This window comes from Ailuropoda melanoleuca, chromosome 13, assembly GCF_002007445.2.
Source record: "Ailuropoda melanoleuca isolate Jingjing chromosome 13, ASM200744v2, whole genome shotgun sequence".
Classification (NCBI taxonomy): domain Eukaryota; kingdom Metazoa; phylum Chordata; class Mammalia; order Carnivora; family Ursidae; genus Ailuropoda; species Ailuropoda melanoleuca.
In genome coordinates, this window is record NC_048230.1 from 58,349,264 (window position 1) to 58,375,295 (window position 26,032).

Here is a 26,032-nt window from a genome sequence, read left to right on the forward strand (position 1 = left end):
TTTTAAGACTCAAAATAACTGAGGAAAATAACTATCTAAAACAAGTCATTCTCAAAAGATGCCAATATGGCAAAGTAAGCTAAAATTGGCATTTACTTTAAGGTTTTCTCAGGCCTTGTTCTCAAGCCTGAGAAGTGTACAATTAATCAACATTTACTGAATGCCACAATGTTATTAGTCCCTGAGCAGATTCATAAATTCAGCATGATCCTCTAAAAAGGATGCCCACTAATACGACTTTTTTTTTTTTTTAAGATTTTATTTATTTATTCGACAGAGATAGAGACAGCCAGCGAGAGAGTGAACACAAGCAGGGGGAGTGAGAGAGGAAGAAGCAGGCTCACAACGGAGAAGCCTGATGTGGGGCTCGATCCCATAACGCCGGGATCACGCCCTGAGCCGAAGGCAGACGCTTAACCACTGTGCCACCCAGGCGCCCCCACTAATACGACTCTTGATCTTGGGGTCACGAGTTTAAGCCCCACGTGAGGTGCAGAGATTACTTACATAAATAAAACTTTAAAAATTCTTTTAAATTAAAATAAATAAATAAATAAATAGATGGATGCTCACTACCCAGTTAGGGAGACTAACACCAGTGAAGCAATTTGTTATATATGGTATCTTGTGATGGGCACCAAGGGGGGGGCAGAACAGACTAGAAGCTTGGTGAAAGGAATAATCACAAGTTCAAACGAACAGGAAAAATACATAATAAAAGATAGAACCAGAACTGAACCTTGGATAGTTTGACAAGAAAAATGAAACCAATGGTTTCTACTGTTCAAGCCAAAAACTTCTGAGTCACCCTTGATTCTTCCCTCCTTCTCTACTGCCCCGCCATCCCCCCCACACTGAATCCATCACAAAATTCTGTTGGCTGTACCTTCAAAATACATACAAAACCTGACCACTTCTTATCACCTCCATTGCCACCACCTAGGTCTAAGCCAACATTATCTCATACCTGGATTATGGTAATAGCATTCTAATAAATCTCCCTGCTTCTTGCTCTCGAGGCTACTTTTCATAAAGCAGCTGAAGGGATCTCTTTAAAGCCTAATTCAGTTTATTTGTTCTATGCTAAAACCCTACAGTGAAGAAGGGTATGTATGTGTGTATGTACACAAGCACAAAGAAAAATAGGTGGAAAGACAGACACACAAAATCTTCAATAATGGAGAATGACATTTACTGATAATCTTTATTTGCTCTTTGATTTATTTTCTCCTTTGTACTTTTCTGTATTTTCCACATGAACATGAGTTACTTTTGTAACAAAAAATGAAATGCTTTAATTAGAGGGGGAAAAAATAGTCAGAAGTCTTTCTGGAATAACCAAAAATAAAAAACCTGAAGTGGTTCTCCACTACGCTCGAAGTAAAAGCTGAAAATATTATAGCCACCACTGTTACCTCTCAGATTTCTTCTCTTACTACTTACTCCTTTAGTTACTGCTATTCCAGCACATTGGCCACCTTACTGTTCTTCAAATACACTAAAAATGCTCCTACCAAAGGGCCTTTGCACTGGCTGTTCTCGCTCCACAGATCACTCCTCACTCCCTAATATTCACAAAGCTTACTTCCTGGATACTCTACTCAAACACTACTTTCTCAGAGGTTACCATGACTACCCAGCTAAAGTGTAAATCCCACAACACACATACACACCACTTTCCAGTCTCCTTATGAGGCTTTTTTTTCATAATCATTCTGGTCCCTGGTATATCCCTAACATCTAGAGAACAGCCAGACACATGGCCAGCACTCAATAAATCTCTAGAATAAACTAAAACATGGAAACAGAAATGAGAATAAAAGGATTTGGGACAGGGTGATGCTGTATGTTTCAGGGGTCGAAGACAAAAAGAAAATCAATCTCATAGGAACAGAGAACACCCGGAGCGAAGAAGCCTTCCATGGGTAAACACTAAGCAACTAGAAAAAATGAGAGACTTGAAGGATGGAAAGTTGAGAAAGACAAAAAGGCTATGCAGCCGGAAGAAAATTTAGGCCAAGAGGAAAGGGATGAAATAGTTAGGAGATAAAAAGGGCTGAGGAGAAGAAGGGCATGATGAGGACAGAAGAGTTATAGATACAGGAGAAGTCAAGAGGAAGGATGAGACTGTACAAGGAAGGAGCAAAAGACCACAAAGAAGAGGTGGAGGCTATGGTTCTATTATAATGCTGTTGTTCAATTCCAAGACCTAACAGTCCTGAAAAAGATATCCATTTTACGCCTTTATTTCCAAAATATAAATGATTTATGAGTGTTAAAACACACAAAGATATGTATATTTATCTGCCGTATCACTCTGAACATTCAAATTGCTCACTGCAGAAATGCATAAGAATTTAAAAGGTTATGGGCACCTAGCTGGCTCAGTATGTAGAACATGTGACTCTTGATCTTGGGGCTGTGAGTTCAAGCCCCACATTGGGAATGGAGATTACTTAAAAAAAAAATCAGTCAGTTAAGCATCTGACCCTTGATTTTGGCTCAGGTCATGATCTCAGGATCATGGGACTGAGCCCCACATCAGGCTCCACACTCAGCAGGGAGTCTGCTGGAAATTCTCTCTCTCCTTCTCCCTCTGCTCCTACCCCCACACGCATGCTCTCCCTCTAAATAAAAAAAAAAAAAAAAAAGATTCTCTCTCCCTCTGCCACTCCCACCCCCCCAAAAAAGGATTTAAAAGGTTAAAATAGGGGCACCTGAAGTGGCTCAGTCATTAAGGGTCTGCCTTTGGCTCAGGTCATGATCCCAGCATTCTGGGATCCAGCCCCGCATCAGGCTCCCTGCTCAGAGGGAAGCCTGCTTCTTCTCCTCCCACTCCCTCTGCTTGTGCTCCCTCTCTCGCTGCCCATCTCTCTGTCAAATACATAAAAAAAATCGTTAAAAAATATATAAATAAAAATAAAATAAAAAATAAAAGGTTAAAATAATAAAATTAGAATTTTTTAATTTGATTCCTTAAAACCACTGGTAGGCATTTACCATGAAAGAGATGAAGCAAAGAAAAAGTGGGCAATCCCAATCTTCTTGTAATCTGCTCATCATTCTGCCCTGCCAGTTTACAGAACTGGGTAACCTGGACTTCCTTCACTAGGAAAACAGTGTAACAGGATTTGCCTTCAAATTTGAAATAGCCAAACCACAACATAAATATCAACTTTAATGTAAAGTCTACTGACCCTCTGAAACATTAACAGGAACCTGAAATAGAGATTAAAATGTTTCTTGAATCCACACCAAATTAATATTGAGCTTAAGCAAATCTTTTAAAATTTGTGTTTTAGTTTCCTGAGCATTCTTCAATGTAGTATAAAACCCTAAAAAATAAATATCTACACAGCACCGTAACTAAAATAATGACTTTATGTGTCTGTATTCTCAGAGGCATAATGAATCTGCTAAATAAAAAAACCAAAATTCATTTAAAACAGGAATTTTGGAAATCAAAAGATTTCAAGTAACTTTTCAAGTTCAATGTCATGGCCACAAATGAAACAAACACACAGTACCTTAGATGTGTGAATTTATGCACTCATCACTAAAAGCTGGCCAGGTGCCATTTTATCATTGATAGAATAACTTCAAATTCCACTCAGAGTACAACAACTGCAGTTGCACTGAATCCAGCAGTATAAGCATGCCTGCATGTTATTATGAGGAATCGTGGAAAATTTCACAGGCTGACATCCAGAACGTCTGCGGTTCTTTTTCATATTTCTTTCTTCCTGCAAAGCAGTTATTAGACCAGTAGCTGTTTTATTTTTTTAAGCTGGAAATTTCCACTGTGTTTTTTTTTTTAAAACTAGCTTCTTAAATGTAAATTGCAAAATATCCCAAAATTCCAGCACTATAGAAAGAGTAATTCAGACAGAAAATAATTAAAATACAGACCTTCAAATTAGGGTGTGGGGACTGGTAAGCAAACTAAGGTGTCACTCTCTTCAAGGCGGAAAAAAAGGGATCCAGAGAAATACTCAGGTGATTTAAGGTTCCAATAATTAAATATAAATACTAAATGTGATAAATAGCATATTGTAAAGCCGGTAGTTTCTCATTAGCTTCTAGAGGAGGCATTCAAAAACTAACACAATCAGAATAATTAAGCACAGAAACCATGAAAAGAGAAGACAGTACACTACACAGCTTGGTGAGAAAGGACTACACCCTACACTAACAGAGGTTAAGTCACAGATATCAGTAAGGGTTAAAGAAGGAAGAATGACAAACTGGCATGGCTAAGATTCAGAGTTTTACAAGGGTCTTCAACACTTTTTCATACCATACTGATGTATTTTATATTTTTAATCTTAATCTGTAATAATAAATCAGGAAATAGACAAGAATTTATTGTTGCATTTTTATTAAAGAGGTAAAAAGACACATCAAACACCAGGCTATCTACGATGAAAAATGACTTTTAACAGTTAAATACAGTAGAAAATTTACTATGTTTAAGAACTGATATGTTAACAATTTTAGGTTTCCCTTCCATTTACGTTAATAAAGAAATGGGATTATAATACATGTTTACATTATGGTTAACCAAGCTTTAAAGCACTTGTTATTCCCCAAAATATACATATAACCAAAAACTTGAGCCATTAGTACAGACACTGCTGAGCACCAATAAAGATCTGTACCACCAAAGATTGAGAGAAAAATATTTGCAAAATATATCTGACAAAGAGGCAGATCCAGAATATACATTTTTTAAAAACTCTTAAAATTCAGTAACAAAAGGAGGGGAGATAGGAGGAAAAGCTATATTGATACAAAGCACATCAGCAGACCTTTAAGTAACATCTTACTTAGTGGAGAAAGACTAAATACTCCCTAAGACTGAGAATAAAACAAAGATCAAAGATACCTCCGCAAATTGATCAAACTATCACAATCAAAATCCCAAGACTGTCCTGGAAGCATTAGTCATTACAATAAAGGAAAAAGGAAAAAGAAAAAGGAAAGAAACAAAAAGCATACTGATTAAAAAGGCAGAAATAAAATTAATTCACCAACACCACGATCACCTATGTGTATAATCCCCTAAGCAAACTACATAAAGGCTACTAAAATATGAGTTTAGCAAGTTTGTAAAATATACAGGATATAAAAATTAGTCATATTTCTATATATTAACAAAATTGGAAAGTTGAAATTTTTTAAATACTATGTACAATCACATTTTAAAATATGGAACTTAGTGAAAATTTGACAATAAGATCTATACACTGACAACTACAAAACACTAAGAGAAATTAAAGAAGACCTAAACAGAGAGATCTAGAACATGTTCACAAAAAAGACAACATTTTTAAGAAATCAATTCTTCCCAAATTATCAACTGATTCAATGCAATCACAATCAAAACCACAACAGAGATTTTGCAGAAATCAACAAGATTTTTCTAACTACTTGGAAGTGCAAAGGGCCTAGAAGAGCCAAAACAAATGGAAGGGGGGAAGACAAAGATGGATGATTTATCCTATCTTATCTCAAGACTGGGGTTAAGGCAGACAGATAAATGACCTGCACGTATTTGGATGATTTTCAATAAAGGTGTCAAGTCAATGCAATGGCAAATGTATAATCTTTTCAACAAAAGGTACTGGAAAAATTCAATAGCCATATATCAGAATATGAACCTCAACTCTTACACCATATATAAAAATTAACTCAAACAGTCATAGACTCAAATTTAAGAGCTAACACTATAAAACTTCTGCAAGAAAACATAAGAGAAAATCTTAATAACCTTGGGTTGGGCTAAGATTTCTTAAATCCAACAAAAAAGGCCATGAACTATAAAACACAAAAATTAATAAACTGAATTCCAATAACACTAGAAACGTTTGCTCTTCCAAAAAGTTATGAAAATGAAATGGCAGACCACAGTCTCAAATTATTTTTTTTTAAAGAGAACAACCATGCAAGTGGGGGAGGGGGGAGGAGAAGAGGAAGAGAGAGAACCTTAAGTACGCTCCACACCCAGCACAGAGCCTAATGCAGGGCTCTATCTCACAACCCTGAGATCAAGACCTGAGCCAAAATCAAGAGTTGGATGTTGAACCAACTGAGCCCCTCAGGTGTCCCTCAAATTAAATATTTCTAAAACATATATCCAAAAAGGTTTGTATCTAAAAAACTCTTACATCTCAATTAGATAAACAACCCAACTTAAAAATGGGCAAAAAGTATGAACAGACACTTCACCTAAATAAATATATGAAAATATGATTGACATTATTAGTCATTAAGGAAACTCGAATTAAAGTCACATGGGGGCACGGGGGTGGCTCAGTAGGTTAAGCGTCTACCTTCGGCTCAGGTAATGATTCCAGGGTCAAGCCCTGAGTTGGGCTCCCTGCTCAGTGATGAGCCTGCTTCTCCCTCTCCTTGCTGCTCCTCCTGCTTGTTCTCTCTCTCTCAAATAAATAAAATCTTTTTTTAAAAAATAATAAAAAAATAAATAAAGCCACAATAAAATACCACTATACACCCACTAGAATGGCTAACATTAAAAATACTGACCATATTGAGGCACCTGGCTGGCTCAGGCGGTGGAACCTCGACTCCTGATCTCGGGGCTGTGAGTCAGAGCACCATGTTGGGTGTTACTCAAAAATTTTTTTAAAATAAAAAAAAAAAAAAAGACTGTCCATGCCAAGTGTTGGTAAGGATGTGGAATAACTAAAACTATCATACACTGCTGGGAGAAATGTAAGATGGTACAACCACTCTGAGATACAAGTAGCAGTTTCTTTAAAAAAAAAAAATTTTTTTTTCTTTTAAGATTTTATTTATTTATTTTGGGGGGGGGGAGAGAGAAATTCAAGTGCATGGGGGGAGGAGAGGGAGTGGGAGAAAAAGTCTCAAGCAGACTCCGCACTGAGCACAGAGCCCAACTCAGGGCTTGATCTCACAACCCTGAGATCACCAATCGGAGTTGAAACCAAGAGTCAGATGCTTAACTGACCGTGTCACCCAGGCACTCCGGTTTCTTAAAATTTTTAAGTCTTGAACATAGTTACCTCATAACCCAGACATTCCATTTACTCAAGAGAAATAAAAGCCTATGTCCCCCCAAATCCTTGTATATAAATGTCAAAGAAGATATACTTTTGGTAACCAAAAACTGAACACAACCCAAATGTTCATCAACAGGTGAAAAGGATAAACTGGGATACACCTATACAAACAAATAGCACTAAGCAATAAAAAATAAAACTACTGATATATGCAGGACACCTGGCTGGCTCAGTTGCTAGAGCATATAACTCCTGATCTCGGGGTTGTCATGTCTGAGAGCCTTGTGTTGGGTGTAGAGATTACTTAAAAATAAAATCTTTTTTTTTTTAAATCTACTGACATATTTAACAACATGGATGAGATGAATCCCAAAATAACTATACAGTAAGTGAAAGAAACCAGCTCCCCTCAAAAAAAAGTACATAGTACTTTTGGTTTTCAGCTCAGAGGAAGCAAAGATGCAACGGTCTTTAGTCATCCCAAGCCCAGTTCATCCAACACCAGATGCCTCCACCACGCTGCCTGCCTAAGTTCAAACCCAACCAGGTCAAAATCATATACCTGAGGTACACCAATAGCCAAGTGAGTGCCATGCCTGAGCTGGCCCCCAAGATCAGCCCCCTAGGTCTGTCACCAAAAAAAGTTGGTGATGACATCATCCAGGCAACTGGTGGGGGTGCCCGGGTGGCGCAGTCGTTAAGCGTCTGCCTTTGGCTCAGGGCGTGATCCCCGCGTTCTGGGATCGATCCCCACATCAGGCTCCTCTGCTGGGAGCCTGTTTCTTCCTCTCCCACTCCCCCTGCTTGTGTTCCCTCTCTCGCTGGCTGTCTCTCTCTCTCTGTCAAATAAATAAATAAAATCTTAAAAAAAAAAAAAAAGGCAACTGGTGACTCGAAGTATATGAGGATTACAGTGAAACCGACCATTCAGAACAGGAAGGCCCAGACTGAAACGGTACCTTCTGCCTCTGCCCCGATTATCAAAGCCCTCAAGGAACCTCCAAGAGACAGAAAGCAGCAGAAAAACAGTGAGTGGCATTTTCTCTGTTAAGCACAGCAGAAATACTACTTTTGTTGAGACTGTCAACACTGACGGATGAGGCACAGACCTTTAGCCAGAGAACTCTCTACCATTAAAGAGATTCTTGGGACTGCCCGGTCTTTGGGCTGCAATGTTAATGGCCACCACCCTCACGACATCACAGATAACATCAATAGTGATACAATGGAATGCCCCGCTAGTTAAGAACTACAAAGGAAAATATTTCAATAAAGGATCATTTGACAACCAGTGGGGGGGGGGGTACATAGCAAACAATTCCAGTTATATAAAATTCTCAAGAAGATCAAATAATCTTCAGTAACATAAGGCAGATCAGTAACTATGGGAGATGGGGGAGGGATGGATTATAAAGAGATACGAGGATACTACTAGAGTTAACAGGTATTTCCATTATTGTAATTGTGGTGACAGATTCACAGGTAGACCTCTATGTCAAAACTCAAATTGTACACTTTAAATATATGTAATTAACTGAATGTCAATTATACCTCAATAAAGTTGAAAAAATAAAAAAGCAAACTATAGTGATAAAAGGCAGAACAGTGATTGAATACTACAAAATCCAGAAGAGGACTGAATACAATCGGACAAGACTGAACTTTCTGGGGTGATATAAATATTCTGTATCTTGATTACAGTGGTAGTAACACAACAGTTTACATTTGTCAAAACAAATGGCACACTTAAAATGGTTCAATTTTAGCATAAGTAAATTATACCTCAAAAAAGCATATTTCTACATATTAAAAAAAACACATCCAAATGTTATATAGGTACATTTTAAACACCCTTAAACACATTAAACAGAATATATATAATCACAACACACCATAGTTTACCACCTCATTAATCTATGCTACCAGTTTAACATCCTTTTTTTTTTTTTTAAGATTTTATTTGTAAGTAATCTCTACACCCAATGTGGAGCTCAAACTCACAACCCCAAGATCAAGAGTCGCACGCTCTTCCAACTGAGCCAGCCAGGCACCCCTTATTTTATATTTTTAAAATTTTTACATTTGACTTTTTTTTATGTTACAAAGAAAAAAAAATCATAAAAGCACTAGAAGAAACACGACATAAGGGAAACAAGCACTTACATACACTGCTGGTGGATTCATAAATCGATACAAAGTCTACAACTGGGAGCTAGTTGCAATTACCTATAAAACTTAAATTCATACTCTTTAATACTCTAGCACTCTACTTCCAGAAATTTTTATATGCTCAATAAAACAAGGGACCAAAGACATATGTATGAGGATATTCACTTACAGCTTTGTAGTAATATGAAACTGGATACATTATGATATATCCACACAGTGGAGTACTGTATAACCATTAGAAAGAATTTAGTAGTTGTAAATATAGATATGAAACCTTCCCTAATATCATTTAAAAACATACACAATCCAGAACAGGGTTCCTGAGTGCCAATTACATAAGCGAGTCTGTTTTATGAAAGTTTATCTGCCTATACTTGTGCGTTTTTCTGAATGTATGCTACACTTTAATATAAAATTTACCCAAAAATGTAGGAGAAATTCACTAAACTTAAAAGCTTTTAAGCACGTGCAATTTATATGCCTTGAGTTAACAATAACTCTACAGTTAACAATAACTGAGACAGGATAGGGAGGTGGCTAGGAGACAACTAAGGAAGGATATCTTATTCTGTATTCTCTTTGGTACCTTTTGAATTTGTCCCATGTGCAACTGTTATATATATCAAAAAATATTTTTGAACTGAGACCATTTGCAACCATATCTCTGTATGAGTGGGGATTTTCATAATACAGAAATAAACTAGAGGCAGAGATGGATTTAGATCCATAATAGTTCTTCATAACCCAATTTCAAATTTTTATATTCACCACAGCAATCTCATTTTCACTGCCTTTATAACCAGCAAACAGTTTAAATTTCAACTTAGAAAATAAATTTTAATAAAATCACAATTTCTATTTTGAATAGGGTTTTGCAGACGACTTCATCTGAAGGAAAAAAGGGCTCTACAGTACAAAAGACGGTTAAATGAGATGATGTACATTAAACACCCAACACTGTCCTAGCATATAGGCTTGGATAAATGGTAGCTTTTATCTTTTATATCTAAGAATATGAATCAGAACACAGGAAAGAGAATTTTACTAGGGTAAGAGGGGGTAAGACAGAACAAGGGAAACTTAACAGCAACTAGAGTATAAAATACATAGACTTAAGGGGATAATGCTGGAAATGCAGATAAGAGTCAGATTATGAAAGGCTTTGGGAACTCCAGGGGAAGCAGTTTAGTTTCATATTCTTAGACAATGAACAACAGATTTCATGCCTTCAAGCAGTCAAGCAAGAAGAAAGGATAAGTTTTTAAAAGATAAATAAGAGGGGAGGCTGGCTGGCTCAGCTGGTAGAGCATGCGACTCTTGATCTTGGGGGTCATGAGTTCGAGACCCACATTGCGCACACAGACTACTTAAAAAAAAGAAAGAAAGAACAAAGGAGAAATGAGGCTCTCTCATAAACAACAGGTGAAAGTGTAAGTTTAGTATAACCTCTTTGGAGGCAACTAGGAAAGAACAATTAAAGTTTTAAGTGTATACTTCCTTTGACTCAGAAATTTCACCTCCAGGATGTCTATACTGAGATATATTCAAGCCTACACACAGATCTACATATAGTTCACTGCGGTATCAATCAAAATAGTAAAAGACTGGAAATAGCAATGCAGAATTGGTTAAAATAAGTTATACAAAATCCATTCATACAATGGAATATTATACAGCCTTTTAAAAATGTGAGATACAGAAGGCTCTCCAAGTTCTTTTGTTGAATGAAAATAGTGGAAGCCCCATTTTAATTAGAAATAAAGAGGGAGAGGCGCCTGGGTAGCTCAGTCGTTGAGCGTCTGCCTTCGGCTCAGGGTGTGATCCCGGCGTTATGGGATCGAGCCTGCTTCTTCCTCTCCCACTCCCCCTGCTTGTGTTCCCTCTCTCAATGGCTGTCTCCCTCTCTGTCAAATAAATAAATAAAATGAATGAATGAATGAATGAAAGAAAGAAAGAAAGAGAAAGAGAGAGAGAGAGAGAGAGAGAGAAAGAAAGAAAGAGAAAGAAAGAAAAAAAGAAAGAAAAAACAAAGAGGGAGAAGGAGAGACTAGGAAAAAATACTGAAAAATACTGAAGAGAAACATCTGCAGCTATATGCACAGAATATCCCCTAACTTCAGTAGCCTTTGGGAAGGGCGGTAGCTATAAAGACCAAAGACCTGGGGGACCAGGATCCTTTTTCAAGGTATACCTTTTGGTACTGCTTCAACTCTACCATGTTTATGCCTCCTTTTCAATTAAAAAAAAACTTTTTTCTTCTTTTATTTTAACTAAGCACCACAGAATGAAAGATGTGGGAGAGATCAGAAGCAGCAATTAATTCCCTTTATATCTAACCCATCTCCTCCACGAAGTTTTCCCTAACAATTCCAGTTGAAAAAAATCTTTTCTTGTTTATGTTGCTGCAACTATATTTTTTCAATTATACTTATTTCTCAACTAGATTATAAGCTCCTAGATCACAAAGAGATTTTAATGCCTACAGTGCTTTTAGCACAATTCTTTGGAGAACAGTGGTACTGAATAAAAACATTTGAACAATTTACAGAAGAACTGTCCAGTCCTAGGGCATCTGGGAAAAATGAATGTATTCTAAGACCCAGACATGATTTATCTGGGACAACTCTATGAGGGAGACACAGGTCCCAAACAAATCCTTAGACTCTAATTTTATCTCACTAACCAGACAGAAAAGTGGACTTGAGAGTTAGAACTCTAGAAACTTTCATATCCAAACACTAAGCATTTGGGGGGACTTAAAATGAATAGGATTGAAAAAATAATAGAGGATTTCAAAAGCTTAATAAAAGGAACAGTCTCCACCTGAAAAAAATAGACAATTTGACCGAATCTGCCCCATGCATCAATAAATACTGACTCCTATGCATGTGAGGAGACAATAAAGATTCATATTAGAAAATAAGAACTATATTTTCAGTTGTGGTGGTCTGGCAAATTTACTTAAATGAGACAGGATGTGAACTGGACCTTAAAGACTAGGCCTAGATAGCCAGGGTGAATAGGCAGAAAGAAGCAGCATGACTGAAATAAGGGGCAAGAAAAATGGGAAAGATTGATTTTAAAAAGACTATGATAAGAACTGAATATTAGGTTAAGGATTTTGGATTGTACTGTGCAGATTTTTAAGCAAAAACTATAATCAAAATGATGTTTAATAAGTACAGAAAGGACTTAGGGAAAGAACAGAGACTACTTTGAAAGCTGTTACATAGGGGCGCCTGGGTGGCTCAGTCGTTGAGCGTCTGCCTTCAGCTCAGGGCGTGATCCCACCGTTCTGGGATGGAGCCCCACATCAGGCTCCTCTGCTGGGAGCCTGCTTCTTCCTCTCCCACTCCCCTGTTTGTGGTTCCCTCTCTCGCTGGCTGTCTCTCTCTCTGCCAAATAAATAAATAAAATCTTTAAAAAAAATTGTAATGAAAATATATTTAAGAGAAATGTATATCAACAGGACTCTGCAAAAACAAAACCAGTTTATTCAAATCCACTCACTCAACATCTATTATTTAAATGACCAAGTCTTAAAATGCCTTACCTCTGAGCTCTTACTAATGATTCCTCACCAGCAGAAACTACTCTCTCCATATTAAAATCTTACTCATTCTTCAAAGTCCTGCATCCTGATCATCTGGTCAGAAGTCATCCCTCTCCTCCTCTGAACTTCTCCTTGATCTTTATAAGCAAAATAGATTGCCTTGTAGTGAAGTGATGTGAGTAACTGATTGATTGTGTGCACCTGGAGGTCAAAACCTTTTTAAATCTCACAGTGCTTTAAACACTATAAGCTTAATCAACACTGGTTAAGTATACGTGTGAACGGGGGAGTGGGCAACTGCCAAACAGTAGCAAATTAAAGGTGATTAAAGCTTAAGACGAAAAGAACAGAGGTAGGAAAAATCAGTTTAAAAAGTAACATGTGGGAGGTATTTTGTACTTTGAGGAAAGAAAAAGAAAACTGGAGATTATTGGACAAGTTCCAATTCCAAGTTCACCTAACTTGGGATCCATCCACCTAAGGCTTCCACCATTCTAGATGTGGTTGTGCACTTTGAAAGTAGCTTCCTGAATTCATTTTCCTGATTCCTGATGAAATCATTCTTAATACTTAGTAATAGTTTTGTCTTATTACATGAAGAAGATACTACTGGCCTTCCAATGGATGTAACATGTGCGTAGTTATTCTTCTCATTGGCAAAGTTAGATTTTCCAAGATGCACCCAAACACTTGCTCTCACAGCAATGGGGCCAAACATCTCGGCTAGGATGAAAATATTAAAAAACACAACCACCACCAGACAGGTAAAGAGGAAAGAGATGAACCTGGATGGAGCAGAAGGTGTTTAGAATAAAGACACAATTTGGTGAAGAGAATACTGGGTAATCCTTAAAACATTTTCAAATAAAGTTGCTAAATTTCAATCTGGAAACAAAATTAAGCCAATACAGCTACTCTACAGAGTGACTTAAATTCAATAATCCATTTCACTGATGACAGCTTTACTGAGAGTAAAGAAAAATATGACTTCATTTTCTTACAACAAAAGGAGGGGACTAAAAATTCTCGCCCCCTCCCGCTTACACGGGCACATGTGTGCAAGCACGCGCTTTGCAGCTTATAGCATATACTAACTAGGGTGAAGTCAAGAGCTCAAAGTCATCCTACTCCAAACTGATGAGTCAGCACTGAAAGGTTACCATTATCTGGTATAGAGTTTAATCCATTTAATGTTTGACCAACAAAATCTAAATATGAGGACATTCTACATATTTACATAACGCTTAAAGTTTATAAAATTTTCCAATATAATGAACCTTGGAAGACCACATACTCCACCCTCTTTGTTTTATAAATTTTAAGACAGACCTAGAGACTGACTGCAGAAAGTTTACAGTACTAGATTACAAATTATTTTCAACTCTTCACAGGTAAGTATTTTTAAAGTAACAAGCTAACAAATGATACTGCTTAGGTAACAAAAGGGGAAAATATTCAAAGGTTTCCACGTGTAAAACTTTTTTTTATATAAGTTTGTTTATTTTTAGTGATCTCTACACCCAATGTAGGGCCTGAACTCATGGCCTGGAGATCAAGAGTCGCATGCTCTTCCAAATAAGCCAGCCAGGCCCGAGATTTTTATTATTATTATTATTATTATTATTATTATTATTAAAGTTGTTTTAAAACTGAGCCTATGATCATGCTGCTCTTTCCACCAGTAACAATTAACTCTCATTTATAAAAATGTCAGTTTAGGACATTTAGATTATGATAAACAAACACTTCCTCTCAAAGTAAAAATAATTTGGTTTTAGATTTCACTTAAACAAGAACAGCAAAGAATATTTACTCTAAAAGCCCCCTCCTTTTTTTTTTTCTTGTTAAAACTCTTTCTTCCCCTCCCCACGCCTTCTCCTCTTTTGTGTTCAAGTTCTCAAATGCATAAGATGGAGGAACAATACCACAATGCAACTGCAGGCTTCCTGCCTACTAGCCAGTCATTTTTCTTGACTCAAGAACTTTCAAAACACTGCTTGGGCTGCTTTCAAAGTCCCTCTTTCAGATTTTCCCTCCTTCATGGAACATCTATTTAAAAGAATGACTTCAAAAATGTCTTGCTACACCCAATCACAACTCTCTAAGCAAACTAAAAATGCTAGCCTTAGATATGAAGGTGGGATGTAAATGCCTTAAATTCACCGAACACTAAAGTACAGGACAGAGAAACAAGTGTATTTCTGACCAAGCATAATAGTATTTTTCTCACACGTATATTAATCCCGTTTCTGAAAAATTCCATATTAATGACAATACTACCATCACTTTTTTTTAACACCATATAGATCTATCTGTCTCTAAATACACTAGATCAATGGAAAAGGGTTACCTTAATCATTACTGACAAAGTTCATACCACAATGAAGTATATACATTTATTTTAAAAAGTTACCAAAGGCAGAAAAAATTACCAGCAGCAGTCACCTGGAAACCTGGGGAATTTCCCATTTCCTCTGACCACACTTTGATGGTGGCAGTAGTACTTACAAGTTTATTCGCTTGTAGAGATAAACCAATGGTGCTACTCTAGACGGAGACATGGGGCGTGCGGAGGGGAGTTAATTATATACCCAGTTCAACATGAGTTCTTTCCTTTTTTTTAAAGGCAAAAGCATTAAAAATGAATGTCAAACACACTGGTTCATGAGTAACAACTTGTCAAATTGTTACAACAAATAATAATTTTTCCAACACCTCTAACAAAAACAAAAAGACTAATCTATTTCAAACAATATTCAAAAAAGCTCAATCCCGGTACAACAAAATAATTTAGCTAGTCCCCTGGAGTTTGTTATAATGGGATTTAACCTGTACACTCAACATTCAATTAACCATGAGGCTTATCCTAATTGAGGATTATGCTGACTTCTACAGTCTTTTCCCATCTATCCATCTACCACTCCTACTCAGCTGCCATAGCTACCAAAAGCAAAGCCCCAGGGAGCAGTAGATTATCCATTACCATGTAGTACCCATGCCAATATTCCCTTTTCATCCTTACATGGATGATGAAGAGTTAAATTTAGTAATCTAATCAGCCAAGTTTCCAAAAAGTGAAACTTCAGAACCCTCATTCATAACCTCTAACCAAAGAAATTAAACATAAATAAAATCTTTTTTAAAAATTATATATTGGAGAGCTTAAGAACACACAAAGCACAAAAAAAACAGGACTAGTAAATCCAAAGACATGTCAAAATTATCCAAACTGAAAACACAGATTAAAAAAAAAGAAAAACAAGAAAAACATAAAACCAAACCTGCAGAGTGTCAGAGAACTTTGGGGTCAGAGGAGACGGTCCTACACGGAGATAACTGGGGTCCTGGGGTGCGGGGCAGGGAAGCTTGGGCAAACACACTTGAGCTAATAGCAGGAGATCGTCCGAAGCTGAGGAAAGACACCAGCCCGCAGATCGGAGGAGCTCAGCAAGTGCCCTGCGGGGTAAACAGGAAGNAAAGAAAAAACAGGGGCGCCTGGGTGGCACAGTGGTTAGGCGTCTGCCTTCGGCTCAGGGCGTGATCCCGGCGTTATGGGATCGAGCCCCACGTCAGGCTCCTCCGCTATGAGCCTGCTTCTTCCTCTCCCACTCCCCCTGCTCGTGTTCCCAATCTCGCTGGCTGTCTCTATCTCTGTCAAATAAATAAATAAAATCTTAAAAAAAAAGAAAAAAACAGAACACAGACACTCCTAATGAAAAAATAGTAAAAAGACTAACAGAAGAGACTAGTCCATTTGCTCTTAAAATATTCTTTGAAATCTGTAAAACCCGTTTGCCAGACAGATCAGACTTCTTTCCTTTGCCTCTAGGCCACAAAATTTACTACAGTTAAATAAACCTTTATGACTGCCCCCCTCTAAATTGACCTAGGCCGGCAGAACCTACCAAACTGAGTTAATGCTGACAAAGTTGGGAACTGCCAGTATGTAGTCTAAGATTATCCAGTTTGTGGATAAATCGGCCTCCTAGACAGCACAGGTCTTCTTTCAACTCCCTCTGTGTATCTTCTGGACATTTTCCTGTTCATTTAACAACTCTCCACCAGAAGGTAGGAAAGGGAAAGGCGATTAAATTCAAGTCAATTCCATCATTTGTTAGGAGCTGAAAATAAGGTTAGACTCTGGATAAACTGCACCCTTAACCCAAAACAATCTCCCAGAAACCCTAACAGAAATCCAATGGGCTAAATGAATTTACCTAGCAAACACTAACAAAATTAAAGAATAAGCCTCATTACAAAAGAGCCCCTCCTCCACTTTAACTGAGAAATGTTCATTTTGTAATCCCCTCCCCCACCCCCAAAAAGCACTCAATAAAATGGAAGAAAATGCCTACATTTTACTGCAGTACTCAATCTCAATGCCATCCCTGAGGATCTAGACTAACATACAGTCACCTATTTCTTTAATTTGCTGAACTATGAGAAAGAAGAAAAGTCAACATACATTTCCAATACTAATTTTCTGCTCTCAGAGCTTTAACCACTCAATAATGGGAAGGAAAAAAAAAAAAAAATTCAAAAAAAAAAAAAAAGAATATTCTACACTACAGAATATATAGTAAGTTCAAACCAAACTGGGACAGGTCCTCTCTGGTTTAACCTATGAGAAACTACACGAGAAACTTGTCAACATGATCAACAACTCGTTTTTCTAGTCCTAGGTAGCATTAGAGTAACAACTGCATTAAATTGTGGTTGCTTTCCAGTGTAGACAGCCACTGGAGGCTATACTCATTCTAAACTTGCAACAAATCAAGTTTTCAAAAGTAGTCTGCATCCTCAGGCCAAGGCTTGAAAAATGCAAAAAGAAACCCTTAAGCCATTTATTTTAACACCAATTTGGCACAGGACAATAGTTTGTTTTTATCTTACCCTACTGTCCAAACTAAAATATTTTTAAATTATTCTTTTAAAAAGCTTCTCAAAAACATAGTGGTCTTTAAAAAAAACTATTCTAGAATCATACAGTTAATACCCAAAAGACTACATTTAAAAAAAAAAAAAAAAAAGCTTATCTTTAATACGTCCCTGACACACTAAGGAAGTGTATTTCAAAAGACCCGTCAAGGGGCGCCTGGGTGGCACAGCGGTTGGCCGTCTGCCTTCGGCTCAGGGCGTGATCCCAGCGTTATGGGATCGAGCCCCACATCAGGCTCTTCCACTATGAGCCTGCTTCTTCCTCTCCCACTCCCCCTGCTTGTGTTCCCTCTCTCACTGGCTGTCTCTATCTCTGTCGAATAAATAAATAAAATCTTTAAAAAAAAAAAAAAAAAAGACCCGTCAAGAAGGCTTTAGTAAGTAACCATTTCAAAAACTTATTTCGCATCTCCTAGAAAAAAGATCCAGGGTCCAGCAGTACACTGACTCCTTACTGAATGAACTCTAATTTATTTGTCAGCAGGGGTGGGAAAGGGGGGGTTATTGAGATAATTCTTCTACAGGAATAAGAATATATCCCTGATATAAGAAATCTCTTTTAATTTTTTTAAAGTTTTTTTTTATTTATTTGACAGAGGGAGAGCACAAGCAGGGGTAGTGGTAGCCAGAGCAAGAAGGAGAAGCAGACTCCCCAGGAGCCTGAGGCAGGGCTCGAGCCCAGGACGCTGGGATCATGACCTGAGCCTGAGCCGAAGGCAGACGCTTAACAGACTGAGCCACCCAGGTGCCCCAAGAAGTAACTCTTATGGGGGGGGGGGATGCACAGTATACTCAATTTCAAAAGATAGTGAAGTTATTTAATACAATCCCTAATATCACTGAATTTTTTTAATGAATTGTTAGTGTTGGCAAATTTAAAACCACCATTCTAAAACTTACAAAAATGAAATCCTATTAATTATGTTGAGGTTGTTTTGCATTTTCGAAGCCTCTGTAGGTAAGGAATATTTTATGATAAAAATATTTCCTACAACTGCTCTAGAAACATTACAGCTTCCCACTTATTCCACAACCCTCATGTCCAAAATGCAGTTCTATATGCTAGAAGCTGGCATTTACCTTTTTTTTAATACTGACTGGACAATTAAGTCACTTCTATCAATACATAAAATACCACTATAATTTAGGATCCCTGGCAACCTAGATTACTGCTCATTTAAATGCAGAACCTGAAGCAACCTCCAGTGACAGGAGCTATAGTGTTCAATATCATTTTACATGTTACAGAGGCTTCACCTTACAAACAATGAACCCTGGCAGCGTTCTTCATCCTAAAGCCCCACACACTGCTACTTCTTTAAGGGTGTCAGTATATAAGGCAACATAAGCAGTAACTTCAAAAGCCTTTTCTTAATGGCTATCAACATTTGTTCAAGACAGTGAAAAGAAAATATTCCCACCACATTTTCCCTTACTTCTGTTCATTTTATTTTCCTCCTTTTGGTACCCAAAAAGGTTATGTTTCAAATAAAAATCTTAAGATAATTATTCCAAAGACCAAAGATACTCTAGAAACCAGTAATAGTCACTGCCTCCAAGGAGCCGGAATTGGAGGGTTTACAGGAGAGACTCATTTTTCAATGTTTGTGTACCTTACCAGCTGGGTATTATATCTGGCATAACCTATTCTAAATAGAGCAATAATTTGAATTTTTTTCAAGAACAAACATTTCATGAACTTCCAGATTTCCGTTTAACATTTTAGTTTATGCGGCATTCACAAAACCAATGTTTGGGGTTTGTTTTTTGTGTGTTTTTTTTGGCGGGGTTTTTTGTTGTTGTTTGGGGGGGGGGGCTTTGAGGCGGGGGGGAGTTCCATCATCCTCTATACAACCTGCTGCAACACATACTGAAGCTTTCCTGAAGCCAGGGACCAGTTCGGTAGATCCGAGGCCAGGCATTTAAATCAAGGAGATGCAGCAATCTCACTCAATACTACTACCACTCACTCATCTCATTCAAATCCATTTAAACCCACTGCAGCAAGACAGCTGGTACTCGCCTTCCTGTTTCTTTACAGTACAGGCTTAATAACAAAAACAGGTTGGCTTTGAAGCGCTGCTCAAAAACTGCAAAAAAGGAAGTCTTCACATTCGGGAGGGGAAAAAAAAAAAGTTTCGACTTCGGGAGAATTTCATCCCTTTCGTGTCATTCCATTTTGGAATCCCGAACTCCTCCTGCTTAGTGAGATTTTGAAACGATGCTTTCTCCCTCTCGCAGCTGCTCTTTTGGTTAACTTTTCCACCCTAAGTGCCCTCAAACTAGAAGCAACTAAGCCTCCCAACGACTCGTGGCTTTTTGGTTTTGGGTTTTGTTTTTTGTGTTTTTTTTAAAGCATGTGCAAGACAATTTCAATGACTACAACTGAATCAATGTATGTAAGATTAGATATGGGGACGGGAAAAATAGTACTAATAAAGACAGCTAAACCCCAAGTTTGATCCACCAACTTCCCACTTGCCATTTCCCAACCTTCACACCAGAGGTAGCAAAATGCCTTTTCACTGAGAAAACCGCGGAGAACCTACCGGTGCCCAAAATGAAATTCCGCAGATAATTCGAGTTAAAACATTAAAAATGCCCAAGTGAAGGAGGAAACACAGCAACAAAACGCAACCCGATTCTGAGTGCGACTTGGAGGCTGGCGTGAGGGTCGGTGGGGTCTGCGCGGCTTCCCCCGCCCCCTAATTCTTCAGAATAACTGCGAAGGAGCCGAGGCAGCGGGAGGAGGGGGACGCGGGGAGCGTTCTAAAGCAGCCCTAAGGGCTGGGAGAAGATAAAACTTTAGGGACAGGAGGGAAAAGCGGGCCCCCGCGGTCCCCCCCAAACTCGTCGGGGTAACCCCTCCGCGCGGGGACCCCCTTGCACCCCCAAGCCGGCTACCGCCCCACCTCGACTCCCCTTCCTCCGGCCGCGGGCCGCCCCAGGCTGCGGAGAAGCAGCGCGGCCCCGACACCCCGAAACTATCTCAGCGCGCCCCCCTCTCGGCGCGCCCCTCAGCGCCTCCGCGGAGCCGCAGCCGCCGACTCGCGGCAGCCCCCGGGCTCGTCCTCTTTCCCTCCGCCTCGCACTCCACCCCCTCGCCCGCCGCCGCTCCTCCTTTATCTCCACTCACCGCCCGCCGCCATTTTCCTCGCAGCTCAGCTTTAAATCGGAAACTCGCCGCTCAGCCCGCAGCCGCCGCCACTACCGCCGCCACCGACTCAGCCGCCGCGGCCGCCGCCGTCGCTGTGGAGGGGCTAAGGCGGCAGCGGCTGGAGCCGCGGCGCGGGGGCCTCCGGGATATGTAGTCCCGAGGCCACGCCCAGCACTACCGGTCCCAGGGGGCCTTGCGCGGCCTGGGCGCTAGGTGCCCCCGCCCGGCCCAGCTCCCTCGGCTGGAGGGCGTGGCGGTGTGGACCCTTTGGCCGCTCTTCCTTGCTCCCTGCCTGGGAGCTGCGGCGGGGTCCAGAGGACTAGAAAGCAGCCCTAACCCTGCCCTTAATCTTGTCACACTTGCCTTCGTCTAACATTACGGAGCGTTTATTGTGTGCCAAGTACTGATCCTAAAAACAAGAATCCCTTTGGGATCACGGTTATCCTCATTGTTCAGATGAGCAAACTGAGGCACAAGGTCAGAAGCCCCCGGGTTGTTCATTAGATGCTAAAGCCAGTGGGCAAAAGGTTGTTTGGCAATAGTATATTCACTATTCAGTCCCTAAGTATCATCCCACGGAGTAGCTTGCTTTGCAGCCGACCGAGCTGGCAGACACCACCTTAACCAGGAGATGTACTCACCAACACCATCACTTAGCGTCACCAATAATGGATCAAACTGACATTATGTGTCTACTGATATGATGCAATGGGAATGGCATTTTGCGTCCTCTGTAGTGTCCTTGCCCAAATAATAGCTAACCTGAACCTAAATATGGAGAAACAATCAGACAAATCCAGAATGTGGGACATACGCTACAAAACACCTTGCCTGAGCTCTTAAAAATAAGCGGGAGGGGCGCCTGGGTGGCTCAGTTGTTAAGCGTCTGCCTGCGGCTCAGGGCGTGATCCCGGCGTTCTGGGATCGGGCGCCTCGGCTGGGAGCCTGCTTCTTCCTCTCCCACTCCCCCTGCTTGTGTTCCCTCTTTCACTGGCTGTCTCTATCTCTGTCAAATAAATAAAATCTTTTTAAAAAAATAAAATAAAAATAAAAAATAAAAAACAAACAAAAAAATTAAAAAATAGGTACATAAGTTGTTGGAGAACCCAGGAATAGACCTTTTACCTCAAGGGGTATCAGAAAAGGCTTTCAGGAGGAAGCGCTGACTTCGGCAGTTTGGATGGCACCTGTAGGTAATCCTGTACTGAGCGACATCTGGGAAACACTATTCTAGACTTAAAATCTAAGCCACATGAGTGACACACTCTAGGAAAGAGTCTGTGAAGATGCCTGCTATCATTCCTCCTCCATCAAAAGGTAGACTTTATTTCCTCTCCCTTGAATTGGGCTTGCTCTAGAACTGTTGGATGAATGGAAACGGTGAGCATTATATGGTAGGCTTTTAGCTCATACCTTACGATGATGGGCAGCTTCCACTTCCTTCCTCCTGGAGCCCAGCCACCATATTATGGGAACCCCAAGCCACATGGAGAGGCCACATGGAAAAAAGGTGAGGCACTCCAGTCGAAGGCCCCAGCTAAGATCCCAGCTAGTAGCAGCTGCCAGCCCTACGAGTCAGCCTTTTTGCACATTCCGGTCCCTGGGGGCTCAGGGAACTACAGCTCCAACCGGCAAGATCTACAACAAAAAAACCACCTGTGAGCCACATCAGCCCACAGCATCATGAGAGATAAGAAAACGGTTGTGCTTTAAACCACTGCATTTTGCAGTGGTTTGTTACCCAGCCATTGATAATCGAAACACTGCCTGTGTGGACTTTTGCTGATCTGTGGCTGAGAACCTTCAGTAGGCAGGAAAAGCAGTCTCAAATCCTACAACTACCCCAGTAAAATTGGCTTGGCCTAGGGGACGCAGACCTAGGGGACGCAGAAGCATAAACACGGTGAGGATGAGATGAGAAGGTCACCTAGCTAAAGCCCTCCAAAAATGAGGAGATTCTGCCGACAACCTTTCTGCTTTCACAGAGCCCCACCATCGTGCTCCCAGGGTGGGTGCTCATTTCCTCAAACACAGGGGTGCCGGTCAGGGCTCTTGGGTTGCAAGCAACAACAGACTCTGGGACAGAGTGAAATGATAGACAGGAGCTCACAGAATCAAAGGCAAGACCGGAAGATCAGGCCAGAAATGTCAGAAACCAGGGGAAAGAAGATCATGAATATCTTTTCTGGAACCAGCAGTAAATAGAGATCAATCTTTTTTTTTTTTCCTATCTTCTCATCATCCTATTCCAAGATTCATTTTTTTTTTAAGATCTTTTTTTAAAATTTATTTACTGGAGAAAGAGAGAGAGCACGGAGCTGGGAGGAGAGGGAGAAGCAGGTTGCCCTCGAGCAAGGAGCCCAACGCAAGGCTGGATCCCAGAATCCTGGGATCATGACCTGAGCTGAAAGCAGACCACTTCACCAACTGAGCCACCCAGGTGACCCTGTATTCCAAGATTCAAAATCAAAAGAGGAATTTGTCCAGGGGCGCCTGACTGGCTTAGTGGAGCATGTGAGTCTTGTACTCGGGGCTGTGAGTTTGAACCCCACCTTGGGTGTAGAGATTAATCCTTTAAAAAAAAATGAATTTGTTCAATTCGTCTAGCTTAGGTCACATGTATACGCAAGTAACAGGCTACCAGACCAGTAATCATACCAACTAGCCTACCCTACAGCTTACTCTCAAATAATTCAAGTGAGGAAAAATACACACACACACACACACACACACACACACGCACACACACACACACACACACACAGAGAAAGTGCATGTGAGCAAATGTGGCAAAAATTTTACCAGGTAGGATATCTAGGGGCACCTGAGTGGCTCAGTCAGTTAAGCATCTGCCTTTGGCCCAGGTCATGATCCCGGGGTCCTGGAATCGAGCCCCACATCGTTCGGAGCCCCATGCCTGGCTCCCTGCTCAGCAGGGAATCTGCTTCTCCCTCTTTCTCTGCCCCTCCCTTGTGCTCTCTCACGAGCTCTCTCTCTCAGATAAATAAATAAAGTCTTTAAAAAACGTATTTTAAAGAATTAGCAAATCTACATTCAGGGTATGCAGGTGTTTATTGTATTATTGAAATTTTTCTGTAGACTTGAAATTTCCCCAAATAAAAAAGTTTGGGGGAAAAAACTTCTGGCAGAAAAAAAGATAATCCGGAGCGACTGGGTGGCTCAGTCGTTAACTGTCTGCCTTCGGCTCAGGTCATGATCCCAGGGTGCTGGGATTGAGCCCTCATCGGGCTCGCTTCTCAGAGGGAAGCCTGCTTCTTCCTCTCCCACTTCCCCTGCTTGTGTTCCCTCTCTCACTGTGTCTCTCTCTGTCAAATAAACTCTTTTAAAAAAAAAAAAAGAAAGAAAGAAAAAAGATAATCCTAACCAGCACTCGTAGAAACCTTAGATTTACCAGACATAATTCAAACTCCATTACATATATTAATTCATTTAATCCTTGGGCTAACCCTAAGCAGTGGGTCTTTGAGCACCCTCATTTTACACATGAATAAATGGAGGCATTGAACAAATTAGTCACTTGCCCAAGGGCATAAGCTCCCAAGTGCTGGAGTCCAGAGGATATAAACCCTGGCTCCAAGCTCATGATCTTAACTATTATGCTTCACTGCCTCTCCATAGATGCATAAACAATAAAGACATTTAATTGTCCCATATGATATGTCTAGAGGTAGACAGTTCTAGAGTGTGTTCATCAAGAACCAGGATGACAGGGCACCTGGGGGGCTCAGTTTGTTGAGTGTCTGCCTTTGGCTCGGGTCCTGATCTCGGGGTCCTGGGATCAGCCGCGCATGGGGCTCCCTGCTCAGCGAGGAGTCTGCTTCTCCCTCTCCCTCTGTCCCTCCCACTGCTCGTGCTCTCTCTCACTCTCTCTCTCTCTCTCTCTCTCAAATAAATGAATAAAATCCTTAAAAAAAAAAAAAAAAGAACCAGGAAGTTACAATCTTTCTGTTCCACCGTCTTCTGCATATTGGTTTTCTGTCCTTAGTTTATAGCCTCATGGACACAAGATGGCTGCCACAGCTGAAGAAATCACATCAATTCACATTCCAGTTCAAACGCAGGAAGCAGCAAAGTGATTAGGTGTCAAGAGAGATGCCGTAACTCTCCAATTTCCTTTCAGACAAAAACTTCCAAAATTTTTGTCTCCCCCCACCGCCCCCTGCACCCATAGCAAATGTCCCCTTACATCTCATTATAGTGGAGATATGGGCCCCATGGGGACCCCTGGCTGCAAGGGGATCTGGGGAATTGAGGGGAATGAGTGAATATTTCTCAGTTGTTTGGTAGAGCCTAGAGCTTCTGCTTTTGTCCCTGCCCCCTTCACAGTCCCCTGCACTCTTCCTTCTTGTATTGTGAGACAATATAGCCTAGTGGTTAAGAGTGTGGGCTTTGACACCCACTGCCTGACTTGCTCAGCTGGTTCTGCTACTTAGAAACCTGTGTGATAATGACCAGCAGCTTGAACTTTCTGTGCCTCCATTTCCTAAAATGGGAACTAAAACAACACCTATTTCATAGAAGGATTAAATAAAACAATACAGTGAGAGCCCTGAAAACAGCATCAGGCACAAAGTACACCTTCAATAAATGTTAATGAGGATAGCGTATGGCAGTTCCAAACTTGGGGCTCGCAGGCATTAAGACCCAAAGGTTAGTAACAATTTCCTCCCCCCCACCCCATTTTGCCTCCTTAGACTTAATACAGTCTGAAATTGCCCTGCGAGCGAAAATAGACGGCTTGGCTGGACACCGAAGCCCTGAATCTGCCTCAAACTCTGTTTTGAAATACACAATCTGAAAACGAGCTGGCACGGGTCCAGGCTCCACCCCGAGGCTCTGTGTACTCTGAACCTCTCCACTCCTGGCCAGGACACACAGCCGAGGGGGAGGCAGACAGACAGGCAGAAGAGACCTAGAACCAATGAATGCTCTATTTGTTGTTTGGCCTGAGCCTTCTGATCCAGAGCAACCTTGTTCACACCTCTTGTTTTAAACCTGGATCAGGGGTTGGTGACCTGTGATTTTTGTTCCAAAGGCGTCGCATGAACCAGTTGAGATTGGCACCTGGACGGGCTGCAGGAGGCTTGCCGCTCCCCACAACCAGCAAAGGACTCCAGACAGGTCAAAGAATCTGAAGCCCAGCTCACTTTT

General features: G+C 40.4%; 1 protein-coding gene across 4 annotated transcripts in view; it reads right to left on the reverse strand.

Moving 5' to 3' along the window:
* Window positions 1–20,990, reverse strand: part of NCOA3 (nuclear receptor coactivator 3) — a 137,046-nt gene extending 116,056 nt beyond the window's left edge. For 3 of the 4 annotated variants that reach the window (XR_004619395.1, XM_034639863.1, XM_034639861.1), the window contains exon 1: window positions 20,840–20,990. The gene's annotated coding sequence lies outside the window, so the exon portion shown is untranslated. The remainder of the gene's footprint in view (window positions 1–20,839) is intronic. The other variant, XM_034639862.1, reaches the window with a different exon arrangement.
* Between the last annotated feature and the right edge of the window lie 5,042 nt (window positions 20,991–26,032).